The sequence below is a fragment of the Condylura cristata genome, unplaced genomic scaffold, assembly GCF_000260355.1.
Source record: "Condylura cristata isolate star-nosed mole 26May11 unplaced genomic scaffold, ConCri1.0 scaffold00005, whole genome shotgun sequence".
Taxonomy (NCBI): domain Eukaryota; kingdom Metazoa; phylum Chordata; class Mammalia; order Eulipotyphla; family Talpidae; genus Condylura; species Condylura cristata.
This window is the reverse complement of record NW_004567106.1, coordinates 36,394,133-36,419,491: the sequence shown is the minus strand read 5'-3', so window position 1 is coordinate 36,419,491 and position 25,359 is coordinate 36,394,133.

Genomic DNA, 25,359 nt, shown 5'->3' with positions numbered 1-25,359 from the left:
TGCTGAGGGGAGCAGTGGGCGGGTCAGGAGAGGTCTGCCATGCCATGTAGATCACCTCCCGGGTGGGGATCGAACTTATGCTGAAGTGGCTTTAGCTTCTCAGCGCTGTGCTTTAACTCACTCTTCCATCAGGGAGGGCCCTGTTTTATTGATTTTTAACTGATGTTTTTAAACTATTTACATTTAATATAGCTATAGGAATAGTTGAACTTAAATCTACCATCTTTCTATATTATATTTAACACATATTTAAGAAAAATCTTTCTGTATGCATAAATAAATAAATCTTAAAAAATATTTTTTTTGCCAAATTATTTTTTAAGAGTACAATTTCACATACTTTACTAACTGTTTTATCTCTTGTTTGCTTTTCTGGCATTTGCACTAGGGTTTATGATATATATCTGTAACTTCAATAATTGACTGAAGGATATTGTACCACTTCATATATAGTGAAAGAATATTAACACAGAGTAATTTGATATCTCCTGTCTGCCATTAGTTCTGTTGTTACATGTTTATATGTATGAGTTAAAACATCTTTGTCTGTTTTACTACTTTTGCTTGAAACAGCTACATAACTGACATTTTAGCAGGACCTCTAATTACCTTAGCCACTTACATCTGCAGAAACCCTAACTTCCAAATCAGGTCACATTCTGAGGTGCTGAGAGTTAGAACTTCAATAGATTTTTTTTTGATTGAACTCAATTCAACCCAATATCCAACTTCTTATGTTAGAACCATGAAAAAATTATGCTGGTGTTCATCAATATTTTAGTCTTCTCTCCTGCAGTACCGGGTTAGATATTTTACAGGACCAGCATCCAAATAGAATCATATGATCATTTATTACCAGTGAAATATGAATGAAAATACTCTAGGACACATGTAAATTGAGGAGTTGGGAATCCAGATAGCTTCTCTCTCTCTCTCATACACACACACACACATGCATGCACACATAACACACAGAAATACACACATGAATATACACGCAAACATACCTGCTCTACTCTCCAACGTTTAAGAAGGTGTTGAAAAAAAAAAAAACAACGTACTGACAGAGCTACTCTAGAGGAAAAAACCAAGTTTCTGAATAACTGAAGAAAAAAATTTTCCTATTCTGTTTGTATTGGAATATCACTTGATTAAGAAATAGCTTCCATATTAAATCTGTAAGATTTGATGATTATTTATTTAACAGTTAGAGAAAGAAAACTTTGATTCTGTGAGGGGAGGGTGTTGAGTGGCTATATATATCAGTGACTAGGAATGTGGCAATCCAAATTATGCAGCTGCAAGATCCTGGGTGAAATTGTTACCTACAATAAATTGAGAAACAACACAAGTTTTTTTTGTTGGCCTGTGATACTACTCATTGGCTCCTGGAGATTTCCTTTGACAATGTGCTACAAGAAGGATGAGATCAGAAAATAATTGGCCACTTTGTGAGCAGAAACGAGAAAGTCCATAAATTTTGGACTTTTCAAGGTTTTAAAAGCCAAATGCTTTTTTCCATCCAAAAAGAATAGATGTGGATAAAAACAAAAATGACTGAGATTCCTTGATTATATTGTGTGATCTGGTTTTGAAGTAAACATCAAATGAAGAATGTTATCTTCCCACTCAACACATCTGCTTCAGGTAGGTCCTAGAGCCTAGATTCAGTCGAGGAGAACCCGGGGAACAACAAGAAAGCAACAAAATAAATCAGATCTGAAATCTATGTCTAAAAAAGAGACTTGGATGTGGTTACTTGTGCATAAAGCTGAGAACAAAATGAGAAGCATAAAAGGATTTGAAGACAGTCAAAATGCCAAAGAAGCTTTGGTTTGGAATTTTAAAAAGCATGTGACTATTGAAAGAATCTTAAAATAACACTCAAATTTAATCTTGCAGAGATGGGGAAGGAATTCGATCCTCAGTGATTTGAAAAATGTTTAGAAATGTTTTGTGAATAGTGTACTTAGAATGAAAAGTGTTACAGAAGAGGAGGAAAAATTCCCTACTTGCTTTAAGATACTGTTAAAAACATTTCCCATTAAGATAATATAAAACTGGCCAATGAAGAACTGTTTAGTAGGATAGGACCTGACTTTTAGAGATCCCCCCTTGCCCCCAGTCCATTTTTTTTCTCAAAATTTCAAAAATGAAGTTAAGTTATCCACTAATCTAAATTAGATTTAGAAGATTAGCTTTTAATAATGAACTTACTTTCCTTTGCTGTGAGAATTGAATTTAAATTATAATTTTGCCTAATCCTCCTTTATTGTTGTCTGCTACTGCAAAATTAGTGGTTATGTGATACATATTATATGTATTTATTTATAGAAAGAAATATAGATATAATCATCTATTTATATACAGTATATAAAATATGTAACAGTATATATTTGTGTATCTAGGACATATTTATATGGATTGCAAATATAATGGATAGTTTATATGTATGTGTGTGTGTCTTTAGGGAGGTTAAATTATAGAACCAAGGTTAGTGTATTAGAAAATAAATTGCAATGATATTCATTTTCTATTGTGCTTTTTTTTGAGGGCTATTTCCTGAATTTAGGTACTTTCACCTTTTTGTATGTTTGTGTTAGTACCTTTCTGCCGTGTTTGAATCATATAACATGGAACCCATATTGGATATGTTGTCAAAATTCAGATTTTATTTTGTGTATGCATTTAAAGTTTGCATATTAAGAAGAAAATGTTGCACCAAGATGAAATGGACAGTGACTAAGGTCAGAGAAAAACGTGGCATACTTAGGACTTAAATATTTTAAGACTTAAATATTTACAATTTAGACTGGGAATATAGAGAGATATTATAATTTGTACTGAAGAGAACATAATGGTTGATTATGTATTACTCCAGAAGTGCATTCTGTGAGCACATGTTCTGAGATTAAAGTTAATTGTGTGCTCAAATAAGAAATACAATATTTTTTCTTAATGTATTCTTTATGATAATATGCATTATAAATCACAAATATAGTTTGGTAGGGACATGCTACAATATAGTGTGCAGAGTTTTCAACCTTTGACAACAAAACTGATCTTAATGGTTGCTTATATTTTAGCTCCATTTTTCTAGGTATTGTAATGCAGGAAAAGACTGATTTTACGTATCAGTCACAGAAAACACCAAATATAGGAAAATTTATGATATCTAGCAATGCAAAGTAGTATGAAAAGTGATAATCAAATATGCCCACTCTGAAATTCTTACTGACTCTCTACTGAGTGTATTGGATACACACATTCCTTATTATACTTTGGATATACCAATTTATCAATCTTAGTTTTATTTTTCTGACCACAATATTATCCCACTAATTTTAACTATATATACTGTATTTAAAATAAAGAGGCTCCAGTGAGAAATAAGTCAAACCTTTATTGCCATGCAACTTTTGCAAATGTGAGTGGTATGGCTCAGACTTACACAGATGTGGAACACAGAATAGCTGTACCTTGGAGACATTTACACCACTTATGTTGGCTCCATGCTCAAATATTCTAATATGCATTGCAATACACACTTCCAGATGTTAACCATGCTTTTTATTTCCCCGGACACATAAGATGGCTGGATATCAAAAGATAACTCATACATGAGAACAAGCAGATTAGAACTGTGTTAGAAACTGTGTATTTGATGGAACACTTGATCAGTCTTTTAATTCAGCAATATTGGATTAGTCATTTATCCTCTATATATTTGCCTAGTAAGGAAGTTTTAAGAGATTTCCACTAAGATAGCTACAGTTCAAAAACTCTATTAAAATCCTGAATTGAGTCACTTTTGACTGGTGTTATTTGCTAGGTATATTTGTGTCTGGTCAAATATTTAAGACAGATTCAATGATGATTTTTATTCTGCTATGTGTCTTCTCGAAAAAGTTGTATTCTTTCCACAGCATAGACTAATCTTTCTACACTGTGAATGCATAATTTATTCTAATTGTTTCTTTAGTGAATATAACTTAAGACATTTGAAATTCATCATTATCAGTGTTTTTGCCATTTTGAATATATAACGACTATTTTACAAAACATTCTGTTAAGTGAATCTGGTAAGAGAAGGGAAATGGGTTTAAGGTAAAAGTTATCTTTGAGTCTCATAAAATATGACCAGTATTCAAATTTATTTAAGAGCCACGCTTATCCTTGCTGTTTGTAAATAATCATTCAGCAAGAATTTTCTCCAAATCTCATAATGATTTTGAAAATAAGACACATTGACTAGGCCTTTTGTTTCCATTTTAGTTTTATTGATGCATGAAATCCCTGCTGAGTTAGTGCCCAAGTCTGTATGAAGTGTTTTACCGCCATCTAGTGTCACTACATCAGTACATAGAATTTTGCCATTTCTATTTACCTTTGCATTCAAAATCATATTGCTTGATAATTTGTTATTATACAAAACACTCCGAATGTCAAAACTTAAAAGGAATTACTTTTTTTGAGAGAAATATAAATATACAAAAGTGTCTAATATTACCGACAATAATACATTATATTTAATATTCAGTGAAGAATATTTAATGAAAGCCAATTTATTTCTAAGTTACAAATGGGGCAACCAATAACCTAGTATTGTAGATATACTGAAATAGGTGGTATATTAAATATCATACCTTAATTAAAAATAACCTAATCTAAAATCCAATCTATTCCTTATTAATTCATTTCTACTTTATACATATATAATATATACAATACATATATTTCATCATCCTCATCGATGGGAGTTCTAATAATGTATGAGAAACCCTGAATTGCATATGCAAAATTCCAAATACAGTTTTAGTAATTTCCCATGTTAGTTTATGTTATCAAGCCTGTGGAATCAGCACTTTTACACTGACTCAAATTCATTTTACACTATAATTCTGATGAGTCACATTCTGTATCTATATAAAATACATTTTAATTCAGCTATGACTTGTGCAAGCTGACGTGTACATTTTGCTATAGTAGATTATTATTTTACATTTTCTTAGCAATGAATCAGACTTTATTTAGCATTTACTATGTACTTAGTTCTGTATTATAAGCTTAAAAATAATTCTTCCTTTTTCTTTTCTAATATATTATTTATTTACATATATTTTATGTCATTGTTTATTTTTGTAAAATGTTTGCTTTCTCCTCTCAGGTGTAGTACCCATTGAATTCCCACCAGCATCATCACCATCATCCCTTGTGCTCTTCCTTCCCTTTTTGATCCCTGTCTCCTGCAGAATGTCTCTGATTTACAGTTGCCTGTTAATTTTTCTTATCGTTACTATTTTTTCCCCTGATCCCGTATTTGGTTCCTCTGTATTCCTTCTGTAAGTGATAGCATCGATAGTCTTTTCTTATTCCTTCTGGTTTATTTTACTAAGCATGATCCCTTCCATCTCCATCCATGTTGCTGCAAATGGCATGGGTTTACCTTTTTGGTTGCTGATTAGTATTCCACTATGTGTTTGTATGTATTATGTATCAATTGTGTGTGTGTATGTTTATATACATATATATGTTTATATACACACATATGTGTTTATATGTATATGTGTATATATATATGCATGTATATATATGTATGTATATGTATATGTATATGTATATCTCCAGTCATCTATTTGGGGACATCTGGGTTGCTTCTATAGCTGACCTATTATAAATAGTGCTGCAGTAAACATAGGGGTGCAGGTATCCTTTTCAATTAATGTTTTTGTGTCCTTCGGGTAGATTCCTAGAAGTGGAATTGCTAGATCATAAGATAGCTGCATTTTTAGTAGTTTGAGGAACTTCCACGCAGCTATCCATAGTGGTTGCAACCAGTTTGCACTCATTGGCAGAGTAGGAGAGTTCATTTTTCTCCACATCCTTGCTAATATTTGTTATCTCTTGTTTCTTTTAATATGAGCCATTCTCACTGGTGAATTTGGTCTCTCATTGTTGTTTTGATGTGCAAAACAACATCCCTGATTATAAGGGATGTTAAACATTTTTTCATATGCCTGTTGGCCATTTGCCTTTCCTCTTTAAAGAAGTGTCTTTTTAGCTCTTCTGCCCGTTTTTTTGACTGGTTTGTTTACTTTTTGTTGAGTCAGATGAGTTCTTTGTAGTTTTATTTTGTGACCAATTCTGCCCTTTTCAAACTATTTTTATTTTTTTAAAAGATTTATTTATGCATACAGAACTGGGATACAAACCAGAGATGCAGGGACAGTGAGAGGATTCACCAGAGACAGAGTGGGGAGTAGAACAGTCAGATCTACGCCAGTCAGGTGGTCAGGAGAGGTCTGCTGCACCCTGTGGATCACCTCTGGGGTGGGGATCCAACTCACACTAAAGCAGCTGTGGCTAGCTTGCAGAGCTAAGTTCTAACCCATTGTGCCACCACGGAGGGCCTATTTTGATATTTTATATTTAGTCATACTTTTAGATAATATAATTAATATTAAAAATTCAGCATTGGGGCCCTCCAAGTGGCTCAGTGGGTTAAAGCACAGCACTAAGAAGCTAAAGCCATTTCAGCACGAGTGGGGTCCCTGCCCCGGAGGTGATCCACACGGCACTGCAGACAGCTCCTGACCTGCCCGCTGCTCCCCTCAATAGTGTACTTCACCTATCTGCCTGTTCTGCTCCCCACTCTGTCTCTGGTGAATCACCCACCATCCCTGCACCTCTTGCCTGCACCCCAGTTCTGTATGCATAAATAAATAAATCTTTTTTAAAAATTCAGCATTGACTAGAAATTATAGTATTCTGTGAGCTATTTATGGTCATATATCAATAGCTTTATAAAATTGCTCTAGGATGCATAAATGGTGCTAAGGAAAATGGTTATGTCCTCATTTTATTAAAACATTTTTAAAATAGTATCTATAACCAGCCACAAAATTTAGCCAAAATGTATTACTTCTAGTTTTTATAAACCTGTTCAGTTCACATATTGACACAATAGCACAAGAATCACACACACAAAGCACTGTATTAGTTAATTACATTTTTATAGTAAGGGCCAATTTGGGACATAATCATCTAAAAGAATGAGATAATTAGATATTCTGAGAGATTACTGTAATGCTTGAGTTTCTAAAATTTTATGAGATTCTCTACCACTTCTAAATATTTATATGTATTTATTTTTAGATGTATTCATAAATAATTTATATATTTGTAAATATGATATTCATACATTTATAAACATTCAACAGTATAATATTTGCATAATGTGTGTATTTCCAAATCCTAGTGTTTCAAATAACATTTGTAAACTCATTCTTCCCTACATTAATATTTCTGTTCTTGGCCTCTTTCCTAAAATCCAAACTCACATATCAAATTACTTAATCTACATTTCCACTTGAACATCTAATAGGTACTTCATAAGACATATGGTCACAGATAAACTCAACTTCTTCCCTCAAGATCTAAACCTCTGTTTCTTTTCCTTTTCAGTTGCTGGTGACTCACATCTTCATTTTACCTAATCCCAAAGCCTTAAGTTGTTATCTGTCACTCCCTTTTCTGACACAACCCAGGCTTACTGGCAAGCTTCATGTAACTTAAATCTGGTGACCTTGCTTATATCCACAGCTGCCACTTGGCTTTACCACTTAAAACTGACTCCTAATTGGTCTCTCCCTTTTAATCCGTTTCTGTTCTTTCCCTCCTCCATAATCTTAGTTCAAGAAAGCAGACAGGGTACCCTTTGAATAATACTACTTATTTCTAAAAACTTTCAGGGATTCTCAGCCAAAATCTTTACAATGACCTACAGAGCCCTACATTTTCTGTCTCCCACATTCTCCCTATCATAAATTCTGTTCCTCTCTTTGTTTTATACCTCCCTGCCTTGACCGCTGGCTTCCCTTGATTTCCTTCCAGTATTTGTACTTACTGTTTTATATACCCAAACTGATCTTGATCCAGCATACCAGAGCCTTTCCTTCCTTTCCAGCTATATAACACTCTAACATCATCTTAAACAAGAATTTTCTTTAATCGTCTACTGTATCCCTGTATGGTCCCATATGGTCATTACTCCCAGTTTTACAATGTTTATCACTATTAATATCATTCACTTCATTTTGTTGTTGTTGTTGTTGCCTATCACCACTGTCTGGAATATAAATATTAGGAAAATGCATAGTTTTGATACTTTAATTCACTGCTATATTCTAGTACATATCAATAGATAGTGCAGGTGCTTAATAAATATAATGAGTTTTATATACACTAGATCGCCAACTAGCATGAATAAATCTTCACCTACATGAATAAAAGGGTATGATATAGATGAATACAATAGGTTTTCAACTAGAAATTTTCTGAATTTATTTTAATGTAAAAATTACATAGGTTTTGTATGTGAAGAAGGCAAGAAGCCCACCTACCATGTGGAGACTGAAACCCACACTACTGGAGGACCACTGGATCAATGAGGAGATCAAAGAAGAAATTAAAAATACCTTGAGAAAAACAACAATAACGACACAAGTCTCCAAGACTTAGGGGACACATTAAAAGCAGTTATGAGAGGAAAATATATAGCAGTACAAACTCACATAAAGAAACAAGAAATAACTCAAAGAAACAACCTAATGTCTTACATTAAAGAACTGGAAAAAGAACAACAAAATAACGCAAAAGCCAGTAGAAGACAGGAAATAATAAATGTCAAATCAGAAATAAATGAAATGGAAATCAGGAAAACAGTCCATAAAATCAATGAAACCAAAAGTTGGTTCTTTGAAAAAAATAAACAAGATAGACAGGCCGCTAGCCAGGCTCACAAAGAAAAACAAGAGAAAGCACAAATAAACAGAATCATAAATGAAAGAAGAGAAATCACAACAGATCCAGCAGAAATCAAAAGAATAATCAGAGAATACTATGAACAACTATATGCAAACAAGTTAGACAATTTAGCAGAAATGGACAAATATCTAAAACTCTACAACTACCCAAAACTAGATAAAGAAGAAATAAAATAACAGGCCAATTACAAGCAAGGAAATTGAAGAAGTAATGAAAATACTCCTCAGATATATTTACAAATGAATTTTACTGAATGTTCAGAAAAGAACTAGTGCCTATTCTACACAGACTCATCCAAAACAACAAAAAGAAGGAAAACTACCACATACTTTCTACGAAGCCAATATCACACTAATATCAAAACCTAACAATAAAAACACAAAAAATAAAACTTCAGACAGATCTCCCTAATGAACACTGATGCAAAAATCCTCAACAAAATCTTAGCCAACAGAATCCAACAATGCATTAAAAGAATAATGCACCATGACCAGGTGGGCTTTATCCCAGGAGCACAAAGATGGTTCAACATTAGAAAATCAATTATTATAATCCATCATGTCAACCAACAGAAAAATAGAAACCACGTAATTATATCAATAGATGCAGAGAAGGCATTCAACAAAGTTCAGCACCATTTATGGTTAAGGCCCTCGAAATCCTCGGAATAGAAGTAACATGATAAAAGCCATATATGACAAACCCACAGCCAATATTATCCTCAATGGAGAAAAGCTGAAAGCCTTTCCTTTGAGACCAGGAACAAGACAAGGGTGTCCACTATCACCACTGCTCTTCAACATAACATTGTAAGACAGGAAAAAGATATACAAGGAATCCAAATAAGGAAAGAAGAAGTAAACTGTCCTTATTTGCAGACAGTATGTTAATTTACACAGGATACCCTAAAACTCCACAGAGAAACTAATCAAAACTATCAACCAATTTAGCAACACACAAAAGTCAGAGGCCTTCCTATACACAAACAACCAATCAGAAGAAGCAGAAGTTAAAAAAAATCCCCTTTTCAATTAAAACAAAAAGAATCAAATACCTGGGAATCAACCTAACAAAAGAGGTAAAAGACCTATACAAAGAAAATTATAAAACACTGTTAAAAGAAATATGAGAAGACACCATGAAATGGAAAGAGGTCCCCTGCTCATGGATCGAAGAATTAACATCATCAAAATGGCCATCCTACTGAAAGCAATATACAGATTTAACTCCATCCCAATAAAAGTCTCAATGACATTATTCAAAGAAATGGGAAAAAAAAATTGATGAGATTTATATGAAACCACAAAAGACCTCAAATAGCCAAAACTCTAATGACTAAGAAGAAAGAGAATGGAGGCATCACAATCCCAAACTTCAAGGTATACTACAAAGTCATAATAATCATAACTGCATGGTACTGGAACAAGAATGGTCATACAGACCAGTGGATTCAAATAGAAAACCCAGATATAAACCCACAGGTTTACAGGCAGCTAATCTTTGACAAAGGAACAAAGAAGATACAATGGAACAAAGAAAATTTGTTCAGCAAATGGTGCTGGGAAAACTGGGATGCTACCTGGAAAAAAAAAATGAAACTAGTTCACTACCTCTCACCATACACAAAAATCAACTTGAAGTGGATTAAAGACCTGGACATAAGAACATTGCATTGTTGAGGTATAACTGGTGTACCAAAAACTGCACATTATAATATATTCAATTTTATGAGTGTAGGTTTATATACACACCTGTGAAGTCATCAGCACAATCTATTTAATAAACATATGCATCACCTCCAAAAATTTTATTTTATGTATGTGTGCACTGTATGGTAATAAGTCTTCATATGAGAACTACCATCGTAACATTTTTTTAATTTAATTTTTATTTACTTTTTTTTTTACATTGTTGTAGTCCCCATAGCTTTGCTACCATATTACCCATGAACCATCACCATATTCTGTTGCTATTCCCTCCTCTGTTTTGACCCTCCTCCTTTTCTCTCATCTTTAGACGTTTATCTTTTTTCCTTCTGACTTATTTAAACTAGCATTATCCCTTCCAGATCCAGCTATGTTGGTGCAAATGGCATGCATTTGCTTTTTGACTGCTGAGTAATATTCCACTGTGTAAATATGTCCACAGCTTTTGATCTATTCATCTATTTTGGGAGCACTTGTGTTGTTTCCATATATTGGATATTACAAATAGTACTACAATAAATAGAGGAGTGCAGGTTTATTTTTAAATTAATGCTTTTGTTTCCTTTGAGTAGCAGCATTTTAATTGTCCAGTACACAGCTGTTGATTTTAGGCCCTTTGCTAAATATATCAACTCTCTAGAACAATGCATCCTGCAAAAACAACATTTTACATACCAACTGACTGGCTTTCATTTGTTTGTTTGATAGCAAAAGTGTTCCAAACTTCTCTGACTGGGTCTAAATGATAGGTAAAAATATGAATTCTTCAGAAAGAAGAATGAAATGAGAAAATACAAAATTAAAAAAGACAGAAGTATACTGATGTTTACTATAAATTTCATAGAAGAGAGAAAGTAGCTACTAAAATTGCAATTACCCTAGAGACTAAGTGGTCTAGATGTTGCACAAACTCTTCAAACTATGACACTATCACTATAAGTGTGAATTAATTTATGCTAGGCTTAGCTTAAATTCTGGTCTGTATAATAGGTCCCACCAGAGCTAGCTCCAATTAAAATAATGTGACCCAGCAGAGCATGCCAGGGAGTTTGCACTGGTAAAAGTAAAGTAGATGGAGCCTTGTTACATCCTGATATATATGTGGTCATGTCTAAATTTTTAAATATAAGACTAACAACAATATTTAGACTATCAGTAAAGCAACTATAGGAGGCTGCAATTGTAACTATGGCTCAAAGTAAGAATTTATCATGAAAAATTTGTGCAGCTGTTGCTTTATCATTATTAGCTATACTACTGGAATAAATGTGTTATCTTATTGGGGAATTCTCAAAAGTAAAGCACTGGGAGGAAATGTACAAACTCACTATTTAGTATTAAATAGTTCATGCTTATTGGTCTCATCTAAAACTGCCTAAGTGTATTTACATTGTTAATATATAACATCTACTGACTGGGAAAAATCAGATATTTTTGGTTTAATATAATGCATCTGAAAAGGTGTGAACTACAAAATCATATACAGTGTTGTAAACCAATATTACTTCAACAAAATATATTTTAATATTATAAACAATACTTAATAAAATAATCAATAAACTTCAGATATACTAGTAATTAGTCTTTTTCTTAATAGTCCAGCATAATTTGTAAAAAATAAGTTATGAAACCTAGAGGTGAGCTGTTGATTTATAAATGTTAATAAAGTAATGTCTGATGGCCCCTTAATACCATAGATCATACCATGTAGTATGGTGTTAATAATTCAAGCTTTGGTATATGTTAAAGAATACTAGTTTTTACTAATCAGTTTGGCTACTGTGCTGTTTTGAATTGTTATTTTGAAAGACAATTGACTAGTTTGTTCAGTTTGTATTTGTGTAGGATAGACTGCATTTAATATCATATGTGGTGCTCCAAAAAAATAAAGTACCCTTTTTGCTGCTACAGATGAGAAGAGATTTAGATTTGACTGCATTAAAAATTACTTTTCGGTCCTACCTGGTGGTGCGGTAGGTTAAAGCACAGCATTAATAAGCTAAAGCCTCTTCAGCATGAGTTCGATCCCTGGCCCTGGAGGTGACCACATGGCAGGCAGACCTCTTCTGACCTGCCCTCAGCAGTGTGCATCGTTGATCTGCCTGTTATGCTCCCCACTCTGTGTCTGGTGAAACCCTCTCACCACCCCTGCACCTCTGGCCAGTACTCCAGTTCTGTATGCAGAAGTAAATAAATCTTTAAAAAAATTACTTTCATTAATTCTATTGATGGTGTAATGTTGGCATTTCAGTCTGAAGATAGCAGTAAAATTGAAGTGCAAATGCTTGAGAGCCATGTGACCATGCAAGATATCCCAAAACAATACAAATAGAGTGCAGGTCTAGAGAAATGGAGACATTTTTATATACAACTTTGACAAAAACTACAAGAGACAAAGATGTTTACCTCATATGGCCCAAAATTCAAAAACAAAGAAGATCAAAGATAAATTGAATTGTGTTTTTTTTTGAGAAATCACGGAATACATATGGTAAATTTATTAGTCACTATTTATAAGTTTACCAAAAAAAAAAAAAAGTGAATTTGTAAGCAGCTGGGAAGCACAAAAGACTCAGAGTTCCTAATAGTCATAGCACAATTAAGCCTTTTGGGTCCTTCTCAATTCACTAAGTTCAAGTGATGGTAGAAGTGTCTGCTTCCCCATGATTATTCTAACTAGAACCGTTTAGTAAAGTCCAAAAAAGTCTACTTAGAAACAGGTTTTGAGATTCTGGCCTAGAAAGTTAGAGCTAGTAGCTGTTCTTGTAGAATTCTTCACTTAGACAGTAAGTTGACAGAAGTCATGAAAAGTGTCTCTTGCTCTGCAAGAAGCAGGTATATATGATCACTAGCTCTGATACACATCTGACTTTTTGGAAAAATTTCCTTGTTTTTTTTTTATTTTTTATTTTATTTCATGTGTGTGTGTGCGTGTGTGTGAAAGTAGCTTTTATTTTGCTAATTCAATGAAAGCAGTTGGCCTTTGAGAAATACTATAGGTCATATGATCATGTTTTTGCCCTCAAGGGGGCACTCTTATATAAGTTTAAATCACCGTCCAGCCCAGTTATCAGTTCTCTCTGGGCAAAATACTTTATTTCACTGAGCTTCTGTCTTTCTGTGTAATGTTTTCCATCTGTATTATCAGCACTCTCTCCATTGTACATCTAAAAACTAGAGTTGTTTGTTTGTTTAAATTTCATCGTTTTCAAAGTAACTCCATTCTTCTCTTTTTTTCCTTCATCACTTTCCCAATTGAGATAGGCTTTGTTGAGAAACTGATGAGAATTTTTGTTCTGTATATGGTTAAGTAAAATTTAATGTATGAAATATGGTTGATTCCAGGGGATTGTATTCCACCATATTTTCTTAGTTTTCATGTTTGTATTTTAATCAAATAAGTGTTTGGTAATAGTGAGACTAAATTACAAATTCCCTGCAGAGGATGTTTCCTTTTCCTCTGAAGTCTGAACATGTTAGGATAAATTCCAGGATACTCACTGGGATACTCTCTGCCAAGTCAGTGGTAAATATTGAGAAACATGCTGCAATAGGCAACCTCAGATTGAGGGACCTCAAAGGCACACCAGGGATGGAGATGAATTAAAGGAAAGTTAAACAACTGGTGCTATATTTTACAAACTGTAGTCTTATGTGGACTTCAAAGTAGAATCTGAAAGCAAAATTGCAGTTCTGACAGATGAGAGAGTTGCAGCATCCTGAATTAGGCATTTAAGACTCTTAAATTACTCGACTACTTAACCAGGCTTTTTTTTTTTTTTTTTTTTTTTTAAATATACTATCTTGCTTGTTAAGTAGGATACAAAAGTGCATTTAATGTTATAACTATACTTCTTTTTACCTAGTTGACATGTGGACATATAAACAATAATTGAAAAATAAAGTACCATTAAAATCGTGAGATGTTTAATACATTTTAATATTTACGTATGCTGGACTCTAAATAGTCATCAACATTTTCATAATGGGTCTAACATTTTTGTAATTTTTTTGAGTCTATAAACCGATAGGTAACTTTAGTGTCAGAATTTCTTAACTCTTAAATTCTATATTTATATAGGTTTAGTTAAACTACTTATTTTTAAATGAAGTAATCAGTTTAGGGCCTCCCTGGTGGCCTAGAGGCTAAGTCAGGACAGCCTGAGTTTGATCCCAGGCCAGGGAGCTGACCCACATGACAGCAGATTTCACCTGTCCTCGGGTTGCTCCCCTTGGCAGTGGATTTCAGTAGATCTCCCTGTTCTACTCCCTACTCTGTCTCTGGTGAATCTTCTTACCCCTTGCACTTCTGGCCTACACCCCAGGTCTTCTACCCTAAATATAATAATAATAAAATAAAGGCAATTTTTTAAAAAAGCAGTCAGCTTATAACTCTTATAGAAAACAAAAGTCTAAAAACATTACTAAAATTTTGATAATTTCTTTTGCACTGGACCGTATTTGCTGATCTCCGTCCACAAAATTAGAAAAATTGTCTTATAAGGAATATCTTTCCAATGATAGATTCTTTTCACCCAGCTTTCTGATAATTTCTTTAAAAATAAATCTAATATAAGTCACACAAAATATCTGTGTGCCATATCTGGGTAATTAATTTTCTTTCCTAGTGTCCTTTTTTATAAAGTGAGCATTCAAGCTCAAAACATTTTGTTCAAAATTTTAATTATAGCATCAGTATGCTTGTACTAATTATTATTCAAATTTGCTGTGTGCTACTTGACAGCAAAAGGGAAAAAAGTAAATAATTTCTGTGAATTTTGTTCTGTCCTTGTTGATCAGCTTACTCTTGCATTAACTACATAAACTAGTGTGTACTCTAGAATTATGGTTTGAACTTGTTCTTGGGGCTCAGGAGGAATCAAAGGGTACTAAAAAAAGTCTATGTGCAGAATCTGGTTTAATATATTCAGTCTTAGGGAACAATAACTGCATAGAACTGCATAAGTATTCAAACCTAATTGCTACATCTAGTTTAAAAAAATCACTAAAATCTAGTGAGAGATATCCATAAATAAACCATTTATTTCTATTTGTCATATATTTTATTTTTTGAAAATGTAGCTACAAAGCAACTGTTAAGTATATGTTTACAATAGGGGCAGCAGTCTTCATTGGAGAAGTATGAGGAAAATCCAAAGCATATAAAAATTACAACAGATTATACTTCATCCTGTACTTTTGTTCAAACAAATAAATGACTCATAAAATAAATGATTTGAGCATTAAAAACTGACACTGTGACCTTTTGATCCAATTTTTCTGAGATTATCCATTCTTTGTAGCTTTGAGGGCTTGAATTTTTTTAGACAGTGGATCTCCAGAAATATTTATTTCTCACAAATATTAATTAGGCCTTGAGGCCCAGAGCATAAGAGATTTTAGTAAATTAATTTATACTAACTGGGTTGCCCAGAGTAACCTCAATTCCAAATACTTTACTTTTGTCTTAAGACCATTCTCTTAGTAGCTAACATTAGTTAAGATGCAATTTTCAAAAATAAACAAAACCAAGAGTCTAGAAGTGCATTTATATGTAATATAGATCGTTATGGGACAGTGATTAAGAGACAATAAAAATAAAAGAGTTTGATTTTTCTTCTTTTTTGACATTGAAGTAAACTCTTAAAATCCAGCTAATTGGGTGTCGAGGTACAAAACAATAGGAAGGACTGATAAACATTCAGTGAACTCCCTCTGTGAACCTATGTTGTATAAATGGTAAGTGAATTGTAAGTGATAATCAGGTTGTCTGTCACCTTTTAACCTTTACACCTCTGCATCAATTTACAAGAAGACTTCAAGTTACAAGCGTTAAATCCAAAGAGAGATTAAAAAATAAGAATCAGACTGCTGCTGTTTTTCTTGTTAGAATGTTTCATGGTCTAAAACTAGTGAAATAAAACCATATACACACCTCCACTACATTTCCTACCAGAGCCAAAAGTAAACAAGTGGGTAGAAAAAACACAAAACATTATTTTCCCATGATACACATAGATTCACTTCTAGAGAAGAAAGACAGGGTATACATATGTGCATACAGAGTACATACCCATACATACCAGTTAGAAACTTAATTGCATCACAGCAGTATTTTTCCGTATGACACTAAGTGAAATTAAGTACTGGCTTGTTATATTCTTCTGAGAAAGTATTTTCTGAAATGTATTCTGCACATTTTCATTGTTTATTCATGGCATTGTGATTTAATATAAGTCATCAAGAATCATTACTGAGGATTTTTGTTGATTAGAAATGTTAAAAGAATGCCTGAAGAACCTATTGTGCAGTCTACATAGAAAATGTCACTACAGTTTGCTCTAGAGACTGAAAATGAATTTACTGGTAAGGTTTGGATAAATAATAATATAAAACAGAAACTGTTGCTATTTTATGAGCCACCTACTACAAACAGTGACAATAATCATGTAACTAGAGAGACCTGAAAAATATCAAGTTAAAATAATTTGTCATCTCACCTTAGTGTTTCCGGAGAAAGAGCAAGAAAAGAGATAGAGATGTATGTTGAAGTATACATTTTACAAAATCAAGAACTATTAAGTATGTCTTTTTTTTTTTTTCTTCAGGAAAACTGACAAAGAAATACTATCTGGTAGATTAATTAGTGTACTCATCGCCAAAATAAAAACACTCATTAGATGGAGGACTTGTGATAATGCATCTCTTACAACCATTAAATTCTCGTTTTGCAATTCACTTTTTCTATACAGAAGCACTCACTCACTCACTCGCCTGATTTTCTTTCTTTCTTTCTTTCTTTTTTTTTTTGTAAAATTAGAGACCTTTATAGGAAAATAATTTGGTAACAATTGGGACCTTAGTCCAATTGGACTAAAGGATAAATAGTGAATAAAGATTATAGGGTAGAAGGGGTGAAACCAGAGAGATGGGAAGTTTGTGAAGTCCATATCTTCCATGTGAGCTGCTATTTCATGAACCTGACCACTACATCATGGCAGAATAGAGAGGCCGAGATTATCTTTCCCAGAAACATAACTATAAAACTCATTTTGCTCAAAGACAGATTCAGAATCCTCTGACAAGGATAGGCCTCAGAGCTTTTCACTGGCGGAATATAGCAGAGTCGGTAGCTTGCTGCAGGGAAGGAGAGGGTCAGGGAAAGAGAAACATAGCAAAAGCTTGAGCCCTGTGAGGGGGTTGAGGGGTGCCCCCCTGCAGAAGATACCTGCTTGCTATGTCATGATCTGTGGAAAAGCAGAGCAGCGGGGAGTTGGGGCAGGAAGTTAAGACAAATGAAGCACTGAGTGGAGCTTTCTGTGTAGAGAAGTTAGGAGGCAGAGGTGGGTCACCTTACTTTTTATCAGGACTGAGACTGGGTATTTAATTCCTAGGCTCCCCTCCTGTCTTCACCTCATGCCAAGATAAACAAAGAGAAACAAAGCAAAACACATAATAGCTTAACTGAAAAATAAATAAATAAATAAAAAGTGAGTGCACACAAAGGATATCTAAACACAATATGGAAAGCAAGAAAGGAAGAATAGAGGTTTTGGGTGTATGTAAAGGATACAGAAATGGACATTTAAAAACAACAATATAAAAAACACTTCATGAGCTACCAAAAGTTACATCATGGCAGAAAGGTAGGTGTCAGATCTTATCAAAGAGAGAGAAAAATATTAAAAGATTTTTTTAAAAAAGAGACTGCATGAAATAAAGACAATATAGATAGTGCTTTAAAATTGTCAAACTCACAGAAGAGAGAATTTCAGAAATAGGAGATGCAAATGTACAAATCACCTAATTGGAAAAAAAAAAAGTAGGGAAAAAAAAGGCATGAACTATCAGGAAACTATGAGAATATCAGGCAATAAAAAGAGAAAACATAGCATAATGGCATTTCATAAAGTGAAGAGAGAAAGAGAATGGAAGCAGAGAACCTACTTTAAAAAGTAATAACTGAGAATTTCTCAAGCCAAAGGAATAAAATAAGCATAGGTGTCCAGGAAGCAGACAGAGCACTCAAATTTCTAAATGTAAAATGACCTACAATGAGACCTATTATAGTTAAATTATCCAAAATAAAAGTTATAGAAAATAGTTTTAGGTCCCCCTGGTGGTGCAAAGGTAAATTAAAGCACAGCACTATGAAGCTATTGCCAACAACTGTAGCAAGAATTCAATCCCCGGCCTGGGAGGTGACCCACATGGCACAGCAGACCTTTCCTGTCTCACCCCACTGCGTCCCTCAGCAGTGTATTTCAGTTGATCTGCCTGTTTTGTTCCCCACTCTGTCTCTGGTGAATCCTCTCACCACTTCTGGCCTGAACCCAAGTTCTTATATATATAAATACATAAATTTTTAAAAAAGAAAATATTTTTAGAAGGCTGGGAAGAAGAAAATAATTTACAAAGGCATCCAAATCAGGCTTTCCTCAGACCTTGCCCTAGTCACCCTGAAGGCAAGAAAAGAATGGAATGAAGTATTTAAATTCTGAAAAACAAGAATTGTCAGCAGAGAATATTCTAACCTGTAAAATTATCATTCAAATACAAAGGTGAACTGAAGGCTATCCCGAACAGCCAGACAGAAGCTAATGGACATTAACACGATCAAGCTTGCCCTATAAGAAATTTTGAAAGGAGTTCTTCTATAACAAAAAAGATAAAATGAAAGACAAAAGCCTGGACAAAGTGTTTTGTTTTGCTTTGTTTTAAGATTTTATTTATTTGTGTATACAGAACTGGGGTACAGGCCAGAGGCTCTGGGGCGGCGAGAGGCTTCACCAGAGACAGAGTGGGGAGCAGAACAGGCAGATCAACGAAGTACACTGCTGAGGGGAGCAGTGGGCGGATCAGGAGAGGTCTGCCATGCCATGTGGTTGCCTCTGGGGCAGGTGGGAATCGAACTCATGTGGAAGTGGCTTTAGTTTCTTAGTGCTGTGGGTTAACCCTCTGTGCCAGCAGGGAGGACCCAGTGCAAAGTGATTTTAAGACTATAAAGTCAGAGGCATGAATGAGAATATTATGGGTCAACAACAAAACTCTAATGGGGAGACAACCTGAATAGTTAAATGTCAGAGAGCCAACATGCTCATCAGGGACATTTTCAGACATAGTAAACTAAGTGTAACCCTGTGGGTCCCATGGCAAACACTAAGCAAATGTAAAATGGAGACATAGGGAGGAATAAGTAAAGAAAGTGAGAGAATCACTAGGGAAAGCTATCTAAATTTAGAAGCAGAGAGAAAAACATGAAAATAAAAGTAAAATTATCAAAAGACAAAAGCAGAATGACTGATAACACACAATATCTGCAATAACTACCCAGATGTGAATGGTCTGAATGCACCAATTTTAAGACACGGCATGACATATTGGGTCAAAAGTTTCAGCCAACTGTACTTTGTTTGCTGAAGAGTCCCTGAAAGACAGAGACAATGTGAAAGGCTAGAGCAAGGTGATTCAAGCCATTACTGTCCAGAAAGAAAAGCAGACACTGTTATTTTCATATGGGATAAACTAGAATTCCAGCTAAAAAGGGTAACCTGGAATGAAGATGGACACTACCTGTGACCAGTGCAACAGTTCATTGGGTATACATAACCTTCGTTAATATATATGCTACTAACCCAGGGGCATACATAAAGCAAAATTTAGCAGTCTTAAAACAAAATATTGCTAAAAATACAGTTATTGCCAAGACCTCAAGTCAGCACTGACACTAAGGTATAGATTATTCAGAGATAAAATTAATAAGAAAATAAAGGAATTTTTGCACCAGATGGACTTAATCGACATTTGCAGTTTATCATCCCAACAGCAATGGGTTTATTTTTCCATAGGTGCACATGGACATGTTCAAAAATATATCATATGCCAGAACACAAAACATGTCTCAGAAAATATATAAAATTAGAAATTATATCAGGCATCATCTCAAATCAGAATGGTATAAAGTTAGAAATAATCCACAAAAGGACTCTGGGAATATACTGAAACGGGAAGACTAAACAAATGCTTCTGAACAACTCCTAAGTCAGTGAAGAAATTAAAACTACCTATAGACAAGCGAAAATGAAGAGACAAGCTCGAAGTGCTGAGGGTAGTGTATAGCAATACAGGCCAATATATTAAAAATCAAAAAAGGGTTGAATAAATAATCTAACTCTACAGCTGAAGGAACTTCAATCACGTAAAAGAGCTCTACATTTTATGGCTACCCCTGTTACTGCCACACTTCTGTTACTGATGTCACAATTTACTTATTTTATATTTTATACTCATTAAATTTTTGTGGTTATAGTTACTCCTAACATTTGTTGTTACGTTTATCCTAGGTTTAAAAGTGATTTAGATGCTGCCATTACCGCGTGACTGTATTCCGTTTCTCTATATTAATTTTAGCAGTGAGATTTGTGCTTTTGTATGTGTTTGTGTCGCTGCTTAGTTTCTATTCATTTCAATTTGAAAAACTTCCTCTAGCGGTTCTTGAAGGGTTCTTCCAGTGGTGACAAACTCCCTCAGTGTTTATTCATCTGGGAAAGGTCTTTGTTTTTCCTGCACTTTTGTGTAACATATTTTGTAAATGTATGCCCAGTGCCAAGTATAAATGTTTCTGAAGAATGTCATGTGATGAAAAAGGAGGGAAAAAAGGGAAAAAATAAAAGGAACTATAAGGGAAGTAGTAAAGAAAAGATCTCTGAATCTATGATAAATGGAAGAACTGAAAGGAAACAAAGTCAAACAAGACCACATTATCACTCACCCATACCCAAGTGCACCCACGGTCCCAAAAACTTTTAGCTTTTAGTTAAAACTCTAGGACATATGAAACTCTAGGAAGCCTTTTATCCCAAAAAGCCATCCTCAACTTGACCTTTCCCAAAACGTTTTCTGTTCCATAGTTTGTGCTCTGTAATGGGATGCCACGTTGGAAAATTGAGAGGACATTGTCATTGTTAAAATAAGCAGAGTTGTGAAGGGAGAGGAGTCTGTTTCTGAGTTTGTATCTCTCCATGAAATGCATAGCTTGTTCATTGTCTGGACTGCCAGCATTCGAAACACAGCCTTTGACTGTGCAGGAGTATCAGAAATCCAAATTTAAGCAATTATCCCAGCATACTGTTGCTCCCGGCAGTGTGCATAGCCTGACACGGTCATTAGTTTTTATGCTGTTTCAGAGCAAATGTGATACCAGAAACCCAATTTACTCCTGACAGAATGCTATTAGGCAACCAAAGCGTGAAGACTGTCAAAGGCTTCCTCTAAGTAAAGTAGGCTGCTGACACAGGTGCCTTACTATCAAATGTATACATGTAGGGAGTTTTTTAAACTCTGCTTTTTGTTTCTTGATCCATTTCTTATAAGTTTTTCATTCTATTTGCTAGTGATATTTAACATGAACAAAGAACTTTTTTTTTTTTTCTCTGCCTAAGTACTATGTGAATAATAGTATCCTATTTTAAAGGATAATGAGAAGCTGGTGGACATGTTGATGGTAAAATAAAGAGAGAAAAGGTAACAGAAATGTATGAATAGTGAGAAACAAGGTTACTAGCAAATGAGCTGGGACTAAAAACTTCAGAGTTTGGAAACTCTCTTTAAAACCTTTACCTCTTGCTCAACCAAATCCTGACCTTTGAAATTTTCTCTCAAATGAATTGGAAATACATGTCATAAGGTGACGACAACAACAACAAAAGCAACAACAAAACCTTCTGTCTGATTAAAGAGTATCATGTAATATAATAATGTACTTTCTGATTCTCATACAGCAAAATAGCTAAAATACTCAGTAAAATACCCAATGTCACTTGTTTCTGATTAGCATTTAGAACCTTTTGTAAGATCAGGGAATATTTCTCCTTATTCATATATTATATATTATATATATTATTTCTCCTTATTCAGATATTGTAAATAAAGGTTTCTCAAATAGAAGGGTGATGGGCCTTGTGGATTCTAACAATAAATATACTAGATTATTTTAATAGTATACATCCTAAAAAGAAACTGAAACATGTTCTTATAATAGGAAAAAAGTGAGATGAATGTGGTCAAATATAGATAAAGGATTAAGAAGATCTGTTTGAGGAATTAATGCATGACTTTACCAGGTACAAGTACTGATGTGTGAGTCAGAGCAACAGCATTTACAACAACCTTGAAAAAAAAATCTTAAAACAAACAAACACACACTCATCAATTGGCTTATTATTACTAGCATAGTAAGATGAAGTTGACAGGTGACAAAAAAAAAAAAAAAAGATAGGCAAAGAACAGGTGATGAAAACTCTAAGATTACTAAGAAGGTTGACTTTAATTACTATGTGAAATAGGGAGACAGTTGTCAATCAAAGGATTTATGGCTGCATTACAAGGAAGAGATCATGATGCCTTAGACTATGTTCCATTGACACACAGTACTAAGTAGAATTGAGATATATTTTGCAAGTAGTATTAACAAAAATTTCTCAATAATTAGATATAAGAATTGGTGAAATAAATAAGACCTTTTGAGCTCCAATTTAAAAACAACACAGATATTCTTCAACTAATGATTAAACAAAATATAGTACATCTATACTGTGATAAACTACCCCCCAAAAGGAAGAAAACACTGATGCAGGTAACAACTTGAATGAATTTGAACTCCAGAGGATTATGCTGAGAAAAACAGAAATTTCAAAAAATATATATACTCAATGATTTCATTTTTATAGTGTTTTGTAAACAACAAAATTGTATTGATGGAGAATGACTTATCGATTGTGAAAGACTTCTAAGAGAGCAGGGAAGTGTTGTGGGTCCTAAGAAGGTTTCATGGTGTATCCACGTGATGAAACTACTCTGTGTCTGTGATGATAGTGATAAAATATGTAAGTGATAAAATATCTGTACATGTGACAAAACTTCACATTACTAAGTGTAAACACACACATACAAATTAATGTCTATAAAATTGGTGGAATCTGAATAAGCACATTGGATTATTTAAGGGGGAATTTTTATGATTGTATACTACACATTTGTATCTATTATTGTTATGCAAATTGTTAACAACTGGGGAAAACTTCTTTAATGGTATATATAGGCTCTCTGTGTTGTTTCCTGTAACTACATAAAAATCTAATTATTATTTCAAAATAAACATTAATTGTTGTCACTATGAAGAGAAGTTAAAAGCAGATTAAATAGGACCCTCCCTGGTGGATGATTACTTTTTTCATATCATTTAGGCCTTGGATGCCTAAATGATACATGTATTGATTGGCATCTTCTTTGATCACATAGATATTCTTTGATCACATAGATATTAATACATTTGAAAAAGATGGGCGTGTATGTAATTCCTACAATATTGTAGCAATAGACTTCATAAAATATTTTTGTTACATATTCTGTGTAATTCACAGGTTCGTATTTGTCAGATTTCACTTTGATTTACCTTTCTATGACACTTGGACATATCTTTTCCTCCCTTCATCTCTAAATTGGTCCTAAAGAAACTATAATTAGGAATTAAAATATTTGCAAAGAATGATCCATTACTTCCCAGCATCTAATTTATGTGCTTTAAATAGATATGGAGACTTCAAGCTAAATGAAATCTATCTCACTGTTTTGAAATAGTTTTTGTTGGTTGCTTTATTTCATTTTTGAACTTACAAAAAGTCAGGCATATTAACTCAGTCAAATGTGAATATATCCCTGGTGGACTGGAAAGTTCACCAGTTCTGTGTATTTTGGCATAGACATTTGCTAAAATATTTTTTTTTCTCCTCATTACACTAACATTTTAAGAGCTACTAAATATATAAAATTATTGTGGCAAATTAGTCTGTAAATGATGTATGAAATGAAATATTCTTGCTAACTTTAGTTCATGGACTGAGATCTGCTATGCTCACTTGCTTCTTCCCATGTGCATGTCTGTTCAAGTCTATAAAATATAAATTTTTGACTATACATCTACTGAATTTCCCCTCACAATTTGCTAAGATATTTGAATAATCACTCAGACCAAACAAACAATTATTGATATTTACTTAGAAAATTCTATTGTGCCCAAACTGTATTCTGTATTATTTACAGGACTGTACATGCTAATGTAATATTTTCACTCTGGGACCCAGGGTAAATCCAGAGTCTAGAAGTGCAAATTGTGAAAGTCAGTGGGGACCATAGGAAGTGGGATTACTCTTATTTATATTCCTTGGTTTCTGAACCCCTATATTCTAATAATCAGTCAAGGGAACATCATCATGAAATACTAATTGATTTAGTATAGATACAAAGACATACCAATAGTACATTGTGGAGGATAAAATCTTATCCTTTTTAGTTTGATGCTGTTACAAATGTTTATATTATCTTGTTTATGTTGTTCTTGGAGATGAAACCACAAGACATCACTGAGGCCTATGTTGTAGTGTTTTGCCTGTTTTGTAGAGTGTTTGCCTGTTTTCTTCTATGTATTTTATGGTTTTAAGTCTTAAATCCAAGTCTTTAATTCATTTTGGGTTAATTTTTATGTTTGGTGTGAGATAATGGTCTACCTTCATTTTTTTGCATATATGACTATCCAGTTTTCCTAACACCATCTGCTAGTCTAACTATTATCTACATTTAATTATCATACCACTGTATCCTCTTCCATTGTTGGATTTTTATAATATGCAGACAAATACCATATAATCAATAGATGTAATTATATAATCCATCTTGAAAATATTTAGTTATGTAGCTCTGTCTTTTCTTTTTTAAAGCTTTATTTACTTATGCTTACAGAACTGGGATATAGGCCAGAGGTGTGGTGGGT